General features: G+C 43.7%; 1 long non-coding RNA gene across 6 annotated transcripts; it reads left to right on the forward strand.

Annotated features, from left to right (window-relative positions):
- Nucleotides 1-1,928: 1,928 nt before the first annotated feature.
- On the forward strand, nt 1,929-5,532 carry LOC123113622 (uncharacterized). 6 transcript variants are annotated; one of them, XR_006456094.1, is made up of 5 exons: nt 1,929-2,331; nt 2,430-3,193; nt 3,358-3,452; nt 3,785-3,893; nt 5,259-5,532. It is a non-coding gene; the product is annotated as an uncharacterized lncRNA (long non-coding RNA). The 6 variants fall into 6 exon arrangements; XR_006456090.1 differs by lacking the exon at nt 3,358-3,452 and having other exon boundaries at nt 2,430-2,538; nt 3,139-3,193; XR_006456091.1 differs by having other exon boundaries at nt 2,430-3,452.
- The last annotated feature ends 227 nt before the right edge of the window (nt 5,533-5,759 follow it).

A 5,759-nucleotide genomic window follows, 5' to 3' on the forward strand; every position in this document is an offset into this window, starting at 1 on the left:
TGCAAAGCTGTTGGTGATCCCTTATGAACTCCATCATGAGATGGATGAGGTAGAATTCATCGCTCTTTCTTGTTGTCGGTTGATGCATGTAGCAGAAGGTAGTTTTATGCGAGAAACTCGTCCTGCTCTTACTTTGTTTCCTGATCCCGAGGTGGTCACCCCTCATGCTGAAGCCATGGAGAGCATCATCCATAATATCCATTATGTGTGTAGTCCTTCTTCTCGTGGTTTCTGGACGCGTCAAAATAGACAACATGGGAGACTCATGGGGAAAGTACAATAAGGACGACGCGCCTATTGCTGTAGGAAAAAGAAAGCACCTCAAAATTCTCCATATGAGTGAGAAGGAATGATTAAAATGTTCGAAAGGGTTGTGCGGCAATAACTTACACTGGATGATAAGGCACGAGAACCATTTCCTTGTCCTTATTTGTTATGAAGAAGTATTTAATGTACTCCCTAGCAGTCTTATGCTCAAAGTCATTGAGACTCAAGAAGGACTCATGCATGTAGTATGGATCCACAACACAGATTTGCGAGATTTGTTCTCTCTTGATGGCTATGCTCATATGTAGCACAAAAGGCGGACGATTATAAAATCGAGCCGCCTTGTGGGAAAAATCTCAAAGATATAACCAGACCGCACTCCGCGGGAAGTGTGTCGACCTAGCACTTCCCCTCAGGCACAGAAACCGCGTATAGCGGATATCCTGGATCTTGCGAGGTGAGAAGGCTTATCTCAGTCGAGAGCACATGGTCGTGTAGTCTCTGTAGATCCCCTGATATGCCCTCCAACAGACCAGGTGGTAGCATCGGCTCGCCCGCGACATGGTACATCGCCGCACCTTTGACCAGTACACGGTTTGAAAAATCGATCGGCGGAGCTGACTTGCTGCTAGAAGCTTTTGCCTATTTGTAGGCATCAGAGCCTCTCTTCGGCAGTCTCTTCCTCTCCTTTTTCTTGGCAGACCTTCTAGACCCTTCCTTAACCCCGCCACCAGTATTGTCGGGCTAAGCACTGTATGACCCTCTCCTAGTTGACCCTGCGTTGAGGTGGCATGTGGAGGCGTGTCCTATGAGGATTGCATGAAGAGAGACTTCTTGCAATCAACCCTAGGACGTTCCTACTCGGGCACATCATCCATCTCCTTATTCGCATGCTGATAGCCAAAGTCATCATATGGTTGACTCGTCATTTCTACATCCTCCTAAGTGCATGTATTGAGAAACCGAATAGGGTCCTCCTCGTCCAGCTCATCATCTATTTTTTGGTTCTACAAGGGAGATTATGTCATCCACTATTGGACCTCCTTCCTCGCATCGTCCGGCGCTCTCACCCGACACTACAGGTACTGGTAATTGCGTAGGTGGGGTGGCGGTGTTCATACCTGCTTGCTAATGTGTGGTTATTGGTGTGCTCTCAGCCGCCTCCGGACGAAGAAGATTCTTCGGGCACAGCAGCATCCAACCCTTGCAGTCTCCAAGCCGCATCAGGGTCCCTTCCTCCTCTCCGTCGAGCCGTACTGGAGGAGGCAAATCCTCATGGCCCAATTTCACAATCGACAAGTTAACCCTGAAGTTGCCAACGGGGGATCAGCTGGTCGTGGAACATGAGTTCTAAGGGCTTCATTATCACTACCTTTCCCACGTCCACCTTCTGGACTTTGATCACGTAGAGTATGGTGCACTGGGTTCCATCGGCCTGCAAAGCCATGTCTGCGGCGTAAAACATCCGAGAGTCAATGAAAACGGAATGTTCACTACAAGAAACCTGTTAATCCATGACGGATTTCTCTTGACATTTTCGAAATCTGTCATGGACGGCCTGGTATAGCCCTGCAAGCCCGCTCAAAGCCCGCTCAAGCCCGCCTAACTGTTCCGTATAAAATGCTAACCCTAAATCCTCCTCCTCCTCTCTCCATCCGCAACCCCCTTCATCATCTCCCACAGCACGCCGCCACCCACCACCTCTTCGCGTCCTTCCTCCCACAGCTCGCCGTTGGCCCTCCCTCTCCCTTCCCCTCACCTCGCAGCTCCGGCACCTACCAGATCCGCCGCATCCCCCACCCATCCATCCCTCTCGTACCACATTCATTCCTCTCCGGCGGTCGCCTGAGACCCCTAGCCGTGGCATCGTGTCCAACACAGCACATCTCCGGCGGCTCCTCTCTATCCACACAACGCGTCTCTGGTAGCTCCTCTCTATCCACACCTCGCCCCCTCGAGCCCACCTTGCCGGCTGCGCGGTGGTGTCATTGTGCAACGTCTAGCGGCGGGCGACCAACTCCTGGGCCGCCGTCGGTGTCTCGGTGACACCTCTTCTCCACCAAGGTTAGTCCCCTGTCTGCCCAAGATCACTACAACCCCATCCCTGATATCCCCTGACCTGCCTCTCGTGATTTGGGTTGACCCCCGATGTCTACGTGCAGGAAGTGTTCGAGAGCCCTGCAATTCATGAACAGTTTCTGAGTACTTAGCATTCAAGGAGCAGCTTCTCAATGAGCAGTCTGTCTCAGGATGAAATTTTAGCATTTGTAGGTAATTTTCCATTCTACTTGTAGTAAATAACCTTATGAATTCGTTCTCTCTGTCTTGACAACAGTTCCAGCAGCAAATTTCTGCTTGAGCTTGCTTCACCCGCTACTCTGTATACTGGCTGTGGATTCAGAGTGTGTTGCCTGACTCGTGTGATTGATGGCCTTTTTTAAATCGTTGATGTATGATGTATCTGAGGGAGGGAGGCAGTGATTGATATACCAAGTTACGATATTATTGATGAGTTTTTTTTTTCAATCGCTATATAGTATAGTGTTTATTTCACTTGCAATGTTAGCTTCCTTGGTGCCCTTTCTTACTATATAGATGGTACTTAATGCTGCATGCGTATTTGGACAATCGCTTCACCTCTGTTCCTATATAGATTCATTACAAAGGTCGAACACTGTCAGTGTCGATCACCTAGCGTGGCTACTGCTCTCTCTAACTATAAAGATGTGTTCTCTGTGCGTGCTGACAAGGTGCCGCAGCTACTATCGAGGTCTCTGGTGCAGCAGCCGGTGTGTTGTGTGTGCGCGCTTCCTCTCTGAATGTTTAACACTAAATTTTCTCTGAATTTTTTCTGTATCATGTACACTGCAGGGTACCAAGTAGAGACAAACAACAATGTACAAGTAGAGACAACCGCCGCGCTGTGGTATGTGGCCTTCTATCAAGTTCTAATTTAGTTCAGATTTTTCCCTAGGTCTTGGAGACATGATTTTTGTTACTGTATTAACTTGTTGACATGTTGTGTTTAGTGTTTTCTCCCCATGTATTTCCCAGGTATTTTTATTTTTCTGTCCTTATTGTCTCCTGCAGCCCAGCGAACATGTATTCCAGAAATAAGTTTACTCTGAACCTAAGAAGAAAATTACATTGTTACATTGTGGCAGTCGTACAGTAAGAATACAGAGGTATAAACTTGTTAATTTGTGTACTAAGCACATATATTAGTGAGTCAATTTAGAGTAGTAGTACTACTATTAGTTGTGCACCTACTAGTACCAAGGCCACGTGTTCGCTCACTCTCTCTCAACCTGGAGGCACACACTCAGCTAGCACTTGCCAGCACATTGACACAACGCATTGTTTGTTGAACTCCTTTGCTTCATCACTAGGTCGCCCTCCTGAATAGTGCTCATGACAAGTGATCCTAAATATTTTTTCTTTATGTTGTTCCTCTCCTTTTATTTCGATCACTTAACACTTTAATTGTCTTATTATGATCTCTATTTCTGGGATGCAGGTCTAAGTAGCTTCATAACAATCGTGCCGCTGCATGGCGCACAATTGAGCTTGATAGGGCAACCATGGCGGCCGTTGGTAGTTGGGAGTTTAACCGCGATCAACCAAGGGTTAGTTCTCCACTGCCACTCCTATGATTTCTCCGTTATTTTCATTCCATAGCTCAACTGCTACTTAAGTACACGTATTTAGTTGATTTAGTTCAGAGTTGCGCATTTTCACCAGGGTGTGATTTTCATCTAATTTGTTTGCGCCCCATGGATTGTGGTGGTTAAATCTATCATCTCATGCACTCAAATCAAAGTAATCCTATACATCCTAACCATTATCTCAGTATCTCTTAACAAAACCATTTGCCACTTCTATAGATTTATTAGAGGCCATAGCTCTTAGTTATTTTGCATGCCATTTGGAGTTCACTTGGCAAGCAAGTGTTGTCCACTATTGTCGGTGCCTTGATAAATATTTAGTTTCATATGTAAACTTGTTGAGACATGAACATTAGAAGCTTACACCAGCCAGGTTGATGAGCAGTGGCTCTGTATCATGGATATTGTTTGTTAGTGATGCCATTTTTTGGCGGATCTATATGGCCACAACTGATGCTGCTATAGTAAATTGACTTCTGCAATGCATGTTTTATCAGCAGGGTACTTTGTTATTCTCATTTGTATGGCCTCAACTGCTGTTGCTATTATTGGTGTTTTATACTAGATGCCTTGTTATTCTCATTTGTACGCACAATAAAAATGATTTTGGATGCCTTCTTGCCTGTTTACTTTCCAACTGGATCAGGCGTTCATATAAACAGGATAGCTCCAACTCTTGTTTCAAGAGTGACGAGTACGCTGAAACTGCATTCTAGTAAATAGGGGTCACTTATCAAATCTGAGAAATTTAAAACCAATCCTCATTGCTGACTGGTGGTTTATATATAGCAATGGTATATGAAAATGAACTTGGCAAAAATTCAGCTTTTACCTTCGAAATATATGTACAGAATTTCCAGATCTAATCTGAAATGACAATTAGGAAATGCGGAGCATTATCTTGACCTTTAAAACCAAAAACCTACTATATGGACAAACACAACTTTCGGTAGAAATGCTGAGCATTATTTTGTTGGTGGATTTTCTCCCTAGGCATTTCTTTTTCTATCCTTGTCGCCTCGTGCCGCCCGGTGAATATGTATTCCAGAAATAAGTTTAATCTGAATCTAAGAAGAAAATTCCACATAGTTATATTGTGGCAGTCCTACAGTAAGAATACAGAGGTTTAAACTTGTTTATTTGTGTACTACGCACATGTATTAGTGAGTCAATTTGTTGTTGTTTTATACTAGATACTTTCTTATTCTCATTTGTAGGCACAATAAGATTTAAGGATTTTGGAAAGTATGTAATTTGTTTTTTAAGTTTCTTCTTCTACTATATGTTCATATCTACAAATGTCTAATGTTGTTGTGAATTTGGTAGGTATGTTGTTGTCCATCACAATCCGCCATGACATATAGTTGCCATCAGGAGGGTTGACAACAAGAACACGAGTGACAACCTTAGTAGTTTATATGTTTTGTTGATGTAAATTGGATTGTACCGGTTCCTAATCCTTGCTATGTGATATATTTTGTCAATATATATTGTATATTATCATTTCATGGAGGATATTATAAACTGCTAGGTTGTAGATATGTATGGATGGTTGCATATTGAGTGATTTTGTCAATATATGTTATAGATACCTATGAATGGTTGCATATTGAGTGATTTGGTCCAAAATTGGTATTATGATTTACGGAACACATTATGTTACAAGTGTATTTGATCAAAATTAGGCTAAAGGAAGTTGATGGGACCAAATTTAAATTGATCCTAAATCCATGATGGTTTCTGTGACGAAAAATAGTGTCCACGTAGGTAGCCACGTCATTTGAGTTAATCAATTGAAAATCCTACATGGCATTGGTCCATGACGGT

Source organism: Triticum aestivum, chromosome 5B, assembly GCF_018294505.1.
Source record: "Triticum aestivum cultivar Chinese Spring chromosome 5B, IWGSC CS RefSeq v2.1, whole genome shotgun sequence".
NCBI classification, from domain to species: Eukaryota; Viridiplantae; Streptophyta; class Magnoliopsida; order Poales; family Poaceae; genus Triticum; species Triticum aestivum.